Source organism: Sphaeramia orbicularis, chromosome 1 (genome assembly GCF_902148855.1).
Source record: "Sphaeramia orbicularis chromosome 1, fSphaOr1.1, whole genome shotgun sequence".
Lineage (NCBI taxonomy): Eukaryota > Metazoa > Chordata > Actinopteri > Kurtiformes > Apogonidae > Sphaeramia > Sphaeramia orbicularis.
The window spans coordinates 19,599,446-19,614,927 of record NC_043957.1 but is presented as its reverse complement, the minus strand read 5'-3'; the positions used below and the strand labels follow the sequence as shown (position 1 = coordinate 19,614,927).

Sequence of the window (15,482 nt, the reverse complement as noted above, 5' to 3'; positions counted from 1 at the left end):
ACTGTTGCAAGATATTTTATGTTATAACAATGTATTTTCAAGCCCTAATAATTTATTTTTATTGTTACTATAAGATTTTTGGTGTTTAACCCTTTAAACTCTTTCCTAAAATCATGGTCTGTCTGAACTTTTTTCTTATTTTGACCACAAAAAGGTTAGAAAATATTCTGTGAGTGGGTCCTCCTGCACATTTTTTCAGAACACTTAGAACTTTCAAAATCTAACAGTCATTTTCAATTTAGTGCATGTTATAATACTGCTAAAACAGCTTCTTCTCCAGCTTCTATGACAGGTGTGAGTGAAATGACTGTAATAATCCAATAAAAACTATAAAGCACAATGTCTCAGGTTTCAGAAACTGTTGGAATTTTTCCGATTGCACAAACGATGAAAGAGTTACAGCCATCCAAACTGCATATGCGCAGGGTGTATCAGCGATGATACGTCAGGTTTCAAAGAGTTAAGATAATTTCATGATAAGTTATTTTAACATTTTAACTAGATCTATTCATGTTAAAACCAAGTATTTTCACCTTATAACAGGATATTTTCAGAGGATTCACACAATAACACAAAGCTCTAACACACAAACTGAGCAGCTGTAGCACATAACGTCTTTTTCTGTTCCACGCCTTGTTTGTATTGTCTTTTCATCGTCGGGTGTTCTCTGCAAATGAGCTTCTGTGTGTGTTTACTCGAGGTTTTGACAGGACTCATGGCTAAACTCTTAACAGCGCAACACACACTGTAACACACACATTCAGAGATATACGCTTCCAGATGCACAGATACCCAGTAGGCCCAGAGGCTCTTTTGACATACTGTATCAGTAATGGAGAAGGCAGCCTGCTGCACGATTAGATGTGAGAGAAACAGTGAGAGGGACACACAGACACTCTGCACTGATTTAATAGACAGTGGCAAATATAATAGGAACACTGCACGGCTGTAATGACTTGTAGCACAAGTAGAAACATGACAGAGAAAAGACGAAGACAAGTTGGTGAAATGCAGACCATTGGAAAGTACCTTGGAGAATTTATCCTCCAACTCGATTTACTGATACATCTCAGGAAACTTTTCCACATTTGCAGGCGTCCTTGAACATTGTGCATGTCTAAAAAGCCTCTGTAGGGAATCTTTACTGGCCAGCTGTTGGTCTCTCTCAGTAGTTATTCATGCCGCAGCATGCTGCATGATTCATGGAGCATGTTCACATTTTTATAGATAAGGTAAGGATGTAGCTTTGGCTTTTCTGTCTCTGGAGCAGACACTTCAAATTATGGAAATGTGCAGCTCCAGGCCAGAAGAAGAAAAGCAGATTAGTATCACATTATCATGTGAAAAAGTTACTGTTTTTCATGTTGAAGCAAGACATTTTCATAACCAGAGATGATGACGTTATGCCAAGAGATTCTGATGTTATAAAAAGAGATTAGAATATGGAATAGCAAGGTTTTACAAATGTCAATGTATCTTAATGCTACAACAATATCAAGGGATTTTCCAGTGATAACAAACAATTTTAAGAAATTGTCATTATAATATATATATTTACATAATTTTGTGTATGTTTACTCAAGGTTTTGACAGGACGTAACAAGATATTTTTATGCTAAAATATTTTCATGTTTCAACAAAATCTTCCCTGTAACCTTTACAAGGATGTGGGAGTTCAGAAAATGGATGCATGCACAGATTGCAGAGTTTGTACTATCTGAGTTTAGAAGGTGACATACTTTTACTTTTACCAGAATACTGTTCTAGACACGAATCTGTACTTGTACTTGAGTAAGGAATCTATGGACTTCTACCAACTCTGCACATTTTACATTAACCCATAAAGACCCAAATATCCACCAGTGACACAAACCATCTACTGATCTAAACTGTTTAATACCTGTTGATCCACTAATCTTATCAATACATGGAAATAATTAGTGTAAAATGCAGTTTTTCATCTTTTCATGGTCATCAGATATGACCCATTTGGACGTTCAGGGGCTCCGTAGTTACCGTGGGAACATCGTTATCTTTTTTAAAAAAATTGTATTTAATTTTTTTATTTAGTGCTAGACAATTATTGTGACAGGGGTAACAAAAAATACAAGACAAAACATCTGACACACTAATCCATAGATATTAAACAAAACAAAGATGGGTGCAAACAGAGGGCTATTTACAGGTGAGTTTGTGTGCGTGTGTGTGTGTGTGTGTGTGTGTGTGTGAGTGTGTGTGTGTGTGTGTGTGTATGTGTGTGTGTGTGTGTGTGTGTGTGAGTGTGTGTGTGTGTGTGTGTGTGTGTGTGTGTGTATGTGTGTAGGTGTGTGTGTGCGTGTGATTATTTATAATTATTTTGTGCAGGTTGGAGGCAGAAGAGGGAATGAAAATGAAATTGACAGTCTAATAAGTAAAAGGGTCAAAAGAGATGAGTATACAAAAATGACAAATCAGTAAGGGGTTTTAAATAATAGTAGAGAAAGAAAATTAAGGATAAAGAATAATTAAGTCAAATCAATTATAACCTGGAAAAGCACTCGGAGAGCGCAGACCTCCGCCAATGCAGATCAGTGCCCCCCCATCCCCCCAATCACCACCAAAATTGAATCATTTGTTCTTTGTGCCAGTATCAACATTTCCTGAAAATTTCCTGAAAGTCTGTCCGTAACATTTTGAGTTGTCTTGCTAACAGACAAACAGACAAACCCCGATGAAAACATTTTTTGTTTGTTCGTCTCTCTGTTGTGTATTTTAGGATTTGTGCTTTTCTGCTGAGTGCTTTTCTAGTTATTATTATTATTATTATTATTATTATTATTATTATTATTATTATTTTATTTATTCATTCATTTATTTATTTTTTATTATGATCTTTTTATTGGGACACATTTTCAGTATACATATCCTTTCAGCACAGATATAAGCATATCCAATTTTCCAGTTTTCCAAAAAACAACTCACAACCGAAAGCATTTTATGTTGTTACATTATGTTAGGTTATGTTTTCATCAGGGTTTGTTTGTTTGTTTGTTTGTTTGACTGTTTGTTTGTTTGTTTGTTTGTTTGTTTGTTTGACTGTTAGCAAGATAACTCAAAAAGTTATAAAGAAATGCTGATGAAATTTTCAGGAAATGTTGACACTGGCACAAGGAACGAGTGCTTTTCGAGTTAACATTATTATTATTATTATTTTTTTTTTTTTAAATATTTATTTATTTGTTTGTTTGTTTAGCTTAATTCAAGCAAAAAAATCTGCCAACGGAACAAGTGAAAATTATGCTGGTAAGATTTCTTGAAATAAGATTTTCAAGATCTTTTGTCTAAAAATAAGTTCTTATAACTCACTGAAAACTTACTTTTTTGGTGGTTATGTCTTATTTTAAGTGGGATGACACATTTAGACTAAAAATGAGAAAAAAACTACTTGGTAAGATTTTGATTTGTTTCCAGTATAGAGAATAGTTACTTGTGACTGTACTTGTGAAATGTGGAGATGCACCATTTGTTTTTCATCCATTCTGTATTTAAGATTTGCTTTTTGTTTTGTTTTTTTGGTTTATTTCTTCTTGGGGGGGGGGGGGGTTGGTATCTTTTTGTTTGTTTGTCTGTTAGCAAGATAATTCAAAAAGTTATGGAAGGTTTTGGATGAAATTTTCAGAAAATGTTGATACTGGCACAAGGAACAAATGATAATAATAACAAATAATCTTTTCGTTAGGACACATTTTCAGTGTACATATCCTTTCAGCAGGTATAAGCATGTCCACTTTTCCAAAAACCAACTAACAACTGAAAGGTTTATGTTGTTATATTATGTCAGGTTATGTTTTCATAAGGGTTTGTTTGTTTGTTTGTCTGTTAGCAAGATAACTCAAAAAGTTATAAACAGATGTTGATGAAATTTTCAGGAAATGTTGATACTGGCACAAGGAACGAGTGCTTTTCTAGTTAATATTATTTATTTATTTATTTATTTATTTTAAATTAATTTATTTATTTTTGCTTAATTCAAGCAAAAAATCTGCCAACGGAACAAGTGAAAATTATCTTGGTAAGATTTCTTGAAATAAGATTTTCAAGATCTTTTGTCTAAAAATAAGTTCTTATAACTCATTGAAAACTTACTCTTTTGGTGGTTATGTCTTATTTTAAGTGGGATGACATATTTAGACTAAAAATGAGAAAAAACAAAACAAAACACTTGGTAAGATTTAGATTTTTTTTTTTTTCCAGTATAGAGAATAGTTACTGAAAACATATGACTGTACTTGTGAAATGTGGAGATACACCATTTGTTTTTCATCCATTCTGTATTTAAGATTTGCTTTTGGTTTTTTGTTTTGTTTTTTTCTTCTTGGTGGTGGTGGTGGTATTTTTTTTGTTTGTTTGGAACAAATGATAATAATAACAAATAATCTTTTTATTAGGACACATTTTCAGTGTACATGTCCTTTCAGCAGGTATAAGCATGTCCACTTTTCCACTTTTCCAAAAACCAACAAACAACTGAAAGGATTTTATGTTGTTATATTATGTCAGGTTATGTTTTCATAAGGGTTTGTTTGTTTGTTTGTTTGTTTGTTTGTTTGTTTGTTTGTTTGTTTGTTTGTTTGTCTGTTAGCAAGATAACTCAAAAAGTTATAAACAGATGTTGATGAAATTTTCAGGAAATGTTGATACTGGCACAAGGAACGAGTGCTTTTCTAGTTAATATCATTAATATTTTATTTTATTTTTGCTTAATTCAAGCAAAAAATCTGCCAACAGAACAAGTGAAAATTATCTTGGTAAGATTTCTTGAAATAAGATTTTCAAGGTCTTTTGTCTAAAAATAAGTTCTTATAACTCACTGAAAACTTACTCTTTTGGTGGTTATGTCTTATTTTAAGTGGGATGACACATTTAGACTAAAAATAAAAAAAAAAACAACAAAAAAACACTTGGTAAGATTTTGATTTTTTTCCAGTATAGAGAATAGTTAATGAAAATATGTGAATATACTTGTGAAATGTGGAGATACACCATTTGTTTTTCATCCATTCTGTGTTCAAGATTTGCTTTTTTTTTTTTCTTTTTCCTTGGGGGGGGGGGGGGGGGGGGGGGTATTTTTATTGTTTGTTTGTCTGTTAGCAAGATAATTCAAAAAGTTTTGGAAGGATTTGGATGAAATTTTCAGAAAACGTTGATACTGGCACAAGGAACAAATGATAATAATAACAAATAATCTTTTTATTAGGACACATGTTCAGTGTACATATTCTTTCAGCAGGTATAGGCATGTCCACTTTTCCAGTTTTCCAAAAACCAACTAACAACTGAAAGCATTTTACTTCATCATGAGAAGAACTTCCTCTTCTATTGTGACACCGATATATTTTTCCCATTCCTGGCCAAGTTGCTATATGCTTCCATAAAATCTACAATAAAATGCACAGCAAGAACAACATCAGTGTGGGAAAAAAAATCCCACTGAATATAAGTGTTGTTCCCCCAGTGTGTCAGTCTCTGCCTCTCATTGCTTTTTGTTTCCACTTACTTATCTATTCTCCCTATAATGGATTCAGATGCTCTCTGCTCTACCTTTTAAGGTTCAGGAGTGCCTGCATTTTCAGCAAAAACACTGAGCTCTGTCTCCCTTCAAACAACTCCTGAAATCCTCATTTTGTAAATACAAGGCATTTAAACACCACCTGTTCCCTCCCTTCGCGTCCCTCTGCAGTTTATTTGCAGCTGTGTCGCAGCTCTTTCAGCTCCAGCCGGGGCTCCACTGCAGCAGTAAATGACTCCTTCTCTAAGTCTATAACAGAAAACACCTAATGAATATGGACCATAACTGTTACACAAACTGCATTATCTGTCCCACAAGGATAGAGACCATTTTTAACCCAGAGTACCAAATAAGGACTGCATCTTCATCCTATCTCCTGCTTTTTGATACTACTACAAAGATAAGCACCACGGAGAAGAGCTGCAGATGGTCTTAAGATGTTTTACCTTAACCCTTTCATGCACGAATTATGAGAACCTTAATCAGATTTTTTTCCTGAGTGTTTTTATTCCTCTTTAGGCATGAAAAAAACAATGCAATTGAGAATATTCTTTAAATAAATAAATAAATAAACTAGAAAAGCACTCTGAGAGCACAGACCTCCGCCAAGGCAGATCATGCCCCCCCACCCCACCCCCACCCCTGATCACCACCAAAATTTAATCATTTGTTCCTTGTGCCAGTATCAATATTTCCTGAAATTTTCATCCAAATCTGTCCATAACTTTTTGAAAGATCCGGATCAGTCTTTGCCATTTGATAGAACACCCCATTGTAAATCCCTGAGTCAAATTGCATGAGATTTGCACAGTTCCCCCATATTGTGATTTCCACCATAAATATTAGTCCCACATTTATTTTACCTATATTTTAAGATTCCTTGACCATGAAAACATACCATTAGCAACTGGATTCAAAATTATATCCTTATTAGTTCAGTAGTTATTCACGAAAATCACATTTCTCGTAATGGCGGTTTTCTTCTGGATCTAGCTCCTTAAGTATTAAAGCTACATGAAATCCGGTGGCATACCCCCGATGCGGAACTGACTGAGCTACACGATGGCACTTGTCAGAAATTTCTACCTTTAATATTAAAGGCACAGTAGGCCAAAAAGTAAGGGCACCCCCATTTTTTATATAAATTGAGATAAAATCCGCCTTCTGGATCAGATCTGGATCAGCCTTTGAAATGTGATAGAGGACCCCATTGTCAATTCCTGAGTTAAATTTCATGAGTTTTGGTCAATAATTAAGCGAGATATTGGGAAACAAAAATTTTGGCCCCATTTACCACAATGTTAACGAAAATTTCAAAGTGATCCAGAATCCAGGATTTCTTCCGGATCACCCCCAAAAGTTAATCATTTCTTCCTTATCCCATTTCCAACAAACCCTGAAAATTTCATCCAAATCTGTCCATAACTTTTTGAGTTATGTTGCACACTAACGGACAGACAAACAAACAGACAAACAAACAAACCCTGGCAAAAACATAACCTCCTTGGCGGAGGTAATAAAGATAATAATAATAATGAAAAAAAAAAATTCTTATGAGCGTATTTTTCATGAAGTTGCAAAAATGTCCACCCAGCTGGACACCACACGTTTAATTTTTTGACGCACAGAAACGTGTATTTACTGAAAAATTGTGTGAAAACTATGGGGAGGGCTTGTGATTCTGGGGTTTTATGCTCAAGAGAGATCTACATAATGTTACCAATTCATGCCAGAAAAGATATGTAGTGTCTTAAAACTTTAATAAAGATATGTGTAAAAAAAAAAAAAAAAAAAAAAAGAGAAAAGAAAAGAACAACAAAATCCATGGCTATACAAGAGAACAGCTGTAGAATAGCTGTCCACTGGAGTGACCACTATGCATGAAAGGGTTAAAGCTGCAGTGTTTGGTGGGTTTTTAGCATCATTTGGAAAAAAAAAAAATTCCGTAATTACCTCTCAGCACATTGGAATTCAAGAGTAGAGACAAGACGTGAGAGAGATTTCTGCATCTACTCTTTGCTGGTGTTTTCAAGGTGTAAATCTACCCTGTGATTATGACTAATTATAGGTGTTTTCGGGGGGGTTAAAGACGGGTAGTTGGAATTAGGGATAAGAATTCAGCAATTCCAGTTCCGTTATCGATTCCCTATTGATTCTCTTGTTGATTCTCATTGGATTAGGGTAGTGTTTTTTAACGCTGGGGTCAGGACCTCACGTGGGGTTGCCTGAAATTTCTAGTAATTGATAAAAAAAAGACAAAAAACCAAAAAAAAAAAACTTACTGATAAAAAATTTACAGTGAGTTGAGAGAGACAATCCCAACACATAAAACATGACAAACTATGAAGCTGAAACTGAAGCACTGTGGTACTGTTTATCTGTCAAATGTTCATTGTGGTCAGTTTCAGATGCTGCAGCTCTTTCATAATTCATAGTTTGAGTTCTTGTTTGTTCAGTATTAATTGTCAGCCTTGTAAATCCAAGCTGGACTGACTGTACATATGTATACTGGCCAAGGAAAATATAATTCTCATTTTGTGCAGTAATCTACACCTGGCTTTTCTGACTCCATCCATAATACACTGTAAAAAAAAAAATCTGTAATTTAACAGAATTTTCACTGTTTATTTTATAGATTTTTCCTTTATTTTTAAGATACAGGAAAATATCAATGAAATGACAAAAATAGACTGTGATTTTACATGTCAAATGGAAAATAACATGAAAAAACTAACTGTGAATGACCAGAAAATGTCAATTTTTTAAAAGAATTTTTTTCTTTTTTCACAAAAAAATACAGCTAAAATACATTTGCAAATTTATCATAATTTCACAAATATTTCCTTTCTATTTATGAGATTACACTGTTAATTTAAAGTTTAATATTGTAAAAAAAAAAACAAAAAAACCCCCATAAAATTACTGACAATTAACCATAAAAGAAGTATTTGTTCTGTAACTTTAACAAGACTTGTTTGTTTGTCAAATATCTTGTGTAATTACGGGAGGTTTCACAGCAAAAATGTTGAATAAATGTGCTTTTGTGAATGTATAACATGTATAAGCGCTGATAAACTGTCCAAATACAGTTTTTATCAGTGGATTGTACAACTTAGTATAACTGAAAATTATTTCTATATACAGGGTGGGGAAGCAAAATTTACAATGAACATTTAGTTGTTTTTTCTCAGCAGGCACTACGTCAATTGTTTTGAAACCAAACATATACTGATGTCATAATCATACCTAACACTATTATCCATACCTTTTCAGAAACTTTTGCCCATATGAGTAATCAGGAAAGTAAACGTCAAAGAGTGTGTGATTTGCTGAATGCACTCGTCACACCAAAGGAGATTTCAAAAATAGTTGGAGTGTCCATAAAGACTGTTTAGAATGTAAAGAAGAGAATGACTATGAGCACAACTATTATGAGAAAGTCTGGAAGATACTATTAAAGAAGAATGGGAGAAGTTGTCACCCGAATATTTGAGGAACACTTGCACAAGTTTCAGGAAGCGTGTGAAGGCAGTTATTGAGAAAGAAGGAGGACACATAGAATAAAAACATTTTCTATAATGTCAATTTTCTTGTGGCAAATAAATTCTCATGACTTTCAATAAACTAATTGGTCATACACTGTCTTTCAATCCCTGCCTCAAAATATTGTAAATTTTGCTTCCCCACCCTGTATGTTTATAGGTAATTTGATTGTTTTAATACATGTAAATATTCTTTATGAGACATTAAAAAGTAAAAAAAAAAAAAAAAAAAAAAAAAAAAAAAAAAAAAAAGCAAAATCTCATGTAAAGTTAGGGCAAAAAATGCATTTTAATTATGGAAAATTACCGTATTTTTATAAGATGGTCATTTTCCGTTATTTAACAGTTGTTTTTTTTTGGCACCCCTGCTGCTGGAATAATAGCGTTTTTTTTTTTTTTTTTTTTTTAAAGTGTAATATACATTATATAACCTAAATGTTGTCTAAAATTAACATTTATTTGCAACATAGTATAGCAAACTATTACATGATCAAAAACAAATTAATTTTAGCAAAAAGTCTCAGTTTTGATTGTCTGGGGTCGCCAGAAATTTGTGAGCCAAAGAAGGTTGAGAACCACTGGATTATGAAATTAACTACTGTGCAAATGGCTTTGTTTGCATTAACTCTTTAATATTAAAAATTCATTAACATTTTGCATTTGGTTTGAACAGACCTCCTAAAGGGTTCTAAAGGTGTACAGGGTGGGGAAGCAAAATTTACAATATTTTGAGGCAGGGATTGAAAGACAGTGTATGACCAATTAGTTTATTGAAAGTCATGAGAATTTATTTGCCACAAGAAAATTGACATAATAGAAAATGTTTTTATTCTATGTGTCCTCCTTCTTTCTCAATAACTGCCTTCACACGCTTCCTGAAACTTGCGCAAGTGTTCCTCAAATATTCAGGTGACAACTTCTCCCATTCTTCTTTAATAGTATCTTCCAGACTTTCTCGTAATAGTTTTGCTCATAGTCATTCTCTTCTTTCCATTATAAACAGTCTTTATGGACACTCCAACTATTTTTGAAATCTCCTTTGGTGTGACGAGTGCATTCAGCAAATCACACACTCTTTGACGTTTGCTTTCCTGATTACTCATATGGGCAAAAGTTTCTGAAAAGGTATGGATAATAGTGTTAGGTATGATTATGACATCAGTATATGTTTGGTTTCAAAACAATTGACGTAGTGCCTGCTGAGAAAAAACAACTAAATGTTCATTGTAGCATTAACAGTATCGATAGAACCTGGAGGAGTTTAACCCATAAAGACCCAAACACCCACTGGTGACCAAAATCATTTACTGATATAAAAAGTTAACCCTTAGGGCTCTGAGCCTATTTTGGCCATTTTTGAGTACTTTTGATTTTGCCTTTATATACTATATAAAGAAATATTTATTATACCCATGTTTGGTATCTTTTTTTCCCAGCACAACTTCATCTATCTCATCTGCCTGTTATTTTTTCAGTTTAACCTACTATATACACACAAAAGGCCAAAAAACACACAAAATATATAAAATCCGATTTGAAACATTTATATAATCTGTTCTATAAATAACACAAAGATGCTTAATGAACCTTTTCAAAGACTTTAAAAGTGAATATTGGTTCCAAATATTAGGTATATAAAATCTAAATTGTAATCAATTAAAACTATAGTCTACTATATTTGACATAAAAGCAGATCTTTACATAGATGTTTTCTCCGCCTGGTTGACATGAGTGGAGGAGGACGGCTGTGAAATGGACATTAAATTCTGCTCTCCGTAGTCTTAAAAAGGTCTTAAAAAGTCTTAATTTGAACTTGTAGAAACCTGAAGGAACCCTGGATAGAGCTGCAGAAAGAAGGTGTGCATTCCCTGGTGTTTTTTGTAATACTTCAGGTTGTCTCAGCCCACGGTATCTAAATATCTGTCCTCCAAATAACAAAAGCCCCCTGTGAGAATGTGTCAACGTTTTATGAAGATTGAAGACGGTGAATTTAGAGATTTGTGTCAGAATATATTATAGCGTCCCAGGTCGAGCATCACAGTGACCTGGGTTCAGTTCCAAGCCCAGGTCCTGGACTACATGTCATTCCCTCTTTCCTTCCCCAATTTGACTGTCTCAAAAATAGACACAAAGCACGAAAAAAAAAGTCATATTTACCTCCGCCAATGTTATGTTTTCACTGGGGGTTTGTCTGTCTTTTAGCAAGATAACTCAAAAAGTTATGGACAGATTTTGATGAAATTTTCAGGAAATGTTAATACTGGCACAAGGAACAAATGATTAAGTTTTGGTGGTGATCGGGGGGGCGGGGTTGACCTGCCTTGGCGGAGGTCTGCGCTCTCCGAGTGCTTTTCTAGTTTACACTGCAAAAATCTAAATCTTACCTAGTATATTTTTCTCATTTCTACTCTAAATATGTAATCCCACTTAAAACAAGACATAATCACTTAAAGAGTAACTTCTCAGTGAGATATAAGAACTTATTTGTAGACAAAAGTGAAGATGGTATTTCAAGTAATCTTACTAAGATCATTTTCACTTGTTCCATTGGCAGATTTATTTTTGCTTAATTCAAGATTTTTATTTTTTTTTTGCACCATCTATGCCCCCCCAGGACAAAACTCAAAACCATGGGTGACAGGGCTTTCAAGGCTGCAGCATATCCATAATCTCCCCACGTCTGTGCATGCTTCACCTGTTTTAACTGTTTTTTTTTTGTTTTTTTTTAACTGTTTTTATCTGTCTTATTTGCTCTCTATTTTTATTCTCTGACTTCCCTTTTAATTGTATTTATTGTACCCTGCCTGCACTTTGAGGTTTTTAGATAAAAATGTAAAGTGCATTACAAATAATAAAAAAAAAAATGTTTTTTTGTTTATTTGTTTGTTTGTTTTTGCTTAATTCAAGCAAAAAAATCTGCCAGTGGAACAAGTGAAAATTATTTCAGTAAGATTTCTTGAAATAAGATTTTCAGGATCTATTGTCTAAAAATCAGTTCTTATATCTCACTGAAAAGTTACTCTTTAGGTGATTATGCCTATTTTTAAGTGGCATGACATATTTTGACTAAAAATGACAAAAATACACCTGGTAAGATTTAGATTTTTTCCAGTGTAGAGAATAGTTACTGAAAACATGTGAATGTAAAAGTGAAATGTGGAGACACACCATTTGTTTTTCATCCATTCTGTATTCAAGATGCTTTTGGTATTTCAGGTTTTTTTTTCTCCATGACAGACTGAAGTTATAATTACCATGACCCCTCCCTAACAATGTAAGGTTATAAAAGAAAATAGCACACAGTGGTTCTCCCTCTCAGAAGCAGCTGTGTCAGTGGTACAGGTTAATAACATGCATGAATGGGAGTAAAAATGGTCACTGTGGTATTTCAGAGATGACCTTCCATAAACGCTGGCAGTTTGAAGAAGCAGATGTGAACACTGATACGAAAAGAGAAGCCAGGAAGAAAGAAGGGTATTATAGCTATATCTGAAAAGACCACAGAGATCAGTTTAAGCACATGTTATTATTCCAGTTTTTGCATTGCTTACTTTTCTTCTGATGGCCTTCCAGATGAAGCCTTTAGTTGTTTTAGTTTAGTTTAGTTAGTTAGCTTGTGTTACTGCGAAGCTTGGATGTATTAACACATTTGACATATTTTATGCCATCAAACCTCCCTTTTCAGGTTTTTTTTTTTTTTTTTTTTTTCATTTTGAGTTTGACATTTTAACAAGTGACCATATTTGGACAAAAAAAATTGCTGATGCAGAAGAGGGCTGATGGGTGAGCTAAAGTCAAATACTTTTACTAAAACAGGAAAATCAGTTAAAAAAAAATATCTGTAAATCAGTTTTATCAGTAAAATAGTGTTGTTGTTGTTGTTGTTTGTTTGTTTTTTAAACCTAATTCATGTTAATTGTTGCCTATAGACCAAACCAAGTTCTAGTTTCAAACTGAAGTTTCAAATGATTTCCTCTTTTAGTATGTGGCTCAAACATAACCTGAACACTACTCCCATGAGCTTTGATGACTATCCAGTTGTTCTTTCATGAATTATGTTGATCAATTGTGATCAGTTTTGTTCTTATTTAATTATATTTTGTTTTAAAAATGTGAAATGTGTAGGACTTGTTGAAAAAAAAAGGTCTTTGGAGTTGTGACCATTTCATTATATTCACTGAATACGTTCAAATAATGTCTAGGTTTTTTTTTTTTTTTTTTGTTATTCATGCGTATTATTTTTCCATTCTTATTTAATTCATGTGTTAATTATTTATTATTTGTGTTTTATTTTAACATTTGTATTTAATCCATATTTAGTACTTGTGTTTTATTTTTATATTTAATTAATATGTATGTATATTATTTATTATTTATTAGTTTTTCAAAATTTATTTCATTACTTAAAAAACGGCCACTAAAGGTTTTGCACATTAAAGCTGTTAAATGGGCAGGATTTGTCATGTGAGATGTCTTTTAAGTGTAACATAAAAAAAAAAAGAAAAACACTAAAAGTATTGGTATTTGGTATCGAATATATATACCAAAAAAGTAATCAATATCGAATCATAAAAGTGTGGTATCGCCCAGCACTAGTATTCCGTGTACTGCATGTACTAACAGAAGTACTCACTTAAGACACAGCCACACATGGTCCATAATTACTTATTTTCCCTGTGATGTGACAAACTCAGAACACATATTTACTACTAATTAACACAAAGAGACATTGAGATATTGTAGAAGCAATTTAAGTCTTTTGCCTATGGATACCTTCTGCTAATTTTAGCAATAAATTACCAAAAATGTTGCCACATCCCACAGTTCATATTATACATCTACAAAGTCTGTGCCTGTTTTTCTATTAGCAGGAGTGGCATTAACATCTACATGCTGAGTGAAAACAACTGTTTCTGAAGCGTCACATGATGAGCGGCCTATAAGACACGTCACAGCAACATCATGTGACGCTTCTGACAAAAGCAACAGGAAAATGCTGAAACTAGTAAAGCAGGTAAACAAACAACTACCGCGGTCTGATAAATGAATTAACTACAATAAGGTGTTCTGTTGTATAAATGAGAGGTGGGAGGTGGGATTTAATATGTATTCTTCATCTCACTCCTTTTTGAGCAGTACATATTGAATTTATTTTATTATAAGTGAACATGGGAATTGCTGGATTGTCTTGATTGCCTTTATTTATTAAATTATTTGCTCTGCTATTATTTACTTACACAAGTTTTGTTTTTTTCTTCTGCTCAAAACAAATAAAAAGAAAGAAAGAAAGACAGACAGAGAGAGAAAGAAAGAAAGAAAGAGAAAGAAAGAAAGAGAGAAACAGAGAGAGAGAAAGAAAGAAAGAAAGAAAGAAAGAAAGAAAGAAAGAAAGAAAGAAAGAAAGAAAGAAAGAAAGAAAGAAAGAGTGTATGATGCATAGATGAGTTCTTAAACATTCTTTAAAAAAGTTGACTGTAACTTTGAAAGAAATGGGGAAAAAAAAACCCTACAAAATAAAACTTTGTCTCCATAGTCATCTTAATATATATAACAACTTAGTATTCATTGAAGAAAATATTCCTCATTGGAAAAAAAATAAAAATAAAACAACAGAACGTAATGGTAAAAATAATGCTCCATATCACAAAACTGTACGCATCATAAGTCACCCCAGATTTTCTAAAAGGACCATTTGCTCCAAAAACTTGAATCAAAAGTTGCCTCCGATTTCCTATTTTCCTTCCTAATATAACTGTGCCAAAAATGAGTTATTTAATGTTTTGTAAAATGTGCACAACAGATTTCATGTTCCATACTTTGAGATAAAAGACACACACAACATGGAATGAGTTTAGACAACATGGGAGCAGCGTTAGATGATGAAAGTCTAGTGAACTGGTACTTCCACTGAGACAGTGGGGGTCTGTGGACCTGTGGTGCATGTGTGAACACCACCAGTTCAAAGTGCAGAATCAAAGGAAAGCATCACACTTAAAGGAGAAAATAAAAGAAAGAAAGAAGACGAAGAAAGGTCATGTGACTGTTTAGGCATCTACCTTTGCTGCTGGATCGGTGAGGTTCTTCTGGAGCTCACGATGCAAAGACTAAAGGACCAGGGTGGACAAGGTGTGGAGATCTGTCCCTCTGGGGGTGCTGTTTAAAGACAATATGAGGACTGATTAGTAACACGTCAGCATTTAAGGTCCGCAACGATTCCTGCGACTGCAACGTCATATGTTTTAAACCTAGGGTGTCAAACATACCATTAGTCACTCACTATATGCAGAGGTGTAGTCCAGGGTATACGGCGGTTTACGGAGTATACCTACTTATTTTTCAGTCATAATTGCGTATACCCACTTCTAAATCCCCCTGATGTGCACCATTCAGTT

General features: G+C 33.6%; 1 protein-coding gene across 2 annotated transcripts in view; it reads right to left on the bottom strand.

Moving 5' to 3' along the window:
* Positions 1–15,200, bottom strand: part of LOC115429518 (protein ELFN1-like) — a 227,473-nt gene extending 212,273 nt beyond the window's left edge. For both annotated transcript variants that reach the window (XM_030149062.1, XM_030149054.1), the window contains exon 1: positions 15,147–15,200. The gene's annotated coding sequence lies outside the window, so the exon portion shown is untranslated. The remainder of the gene's footprint in view (positions 1–15,146) is intronic.
* Positions 15,201–15,482: the final 282 nt, after the last annotated feature.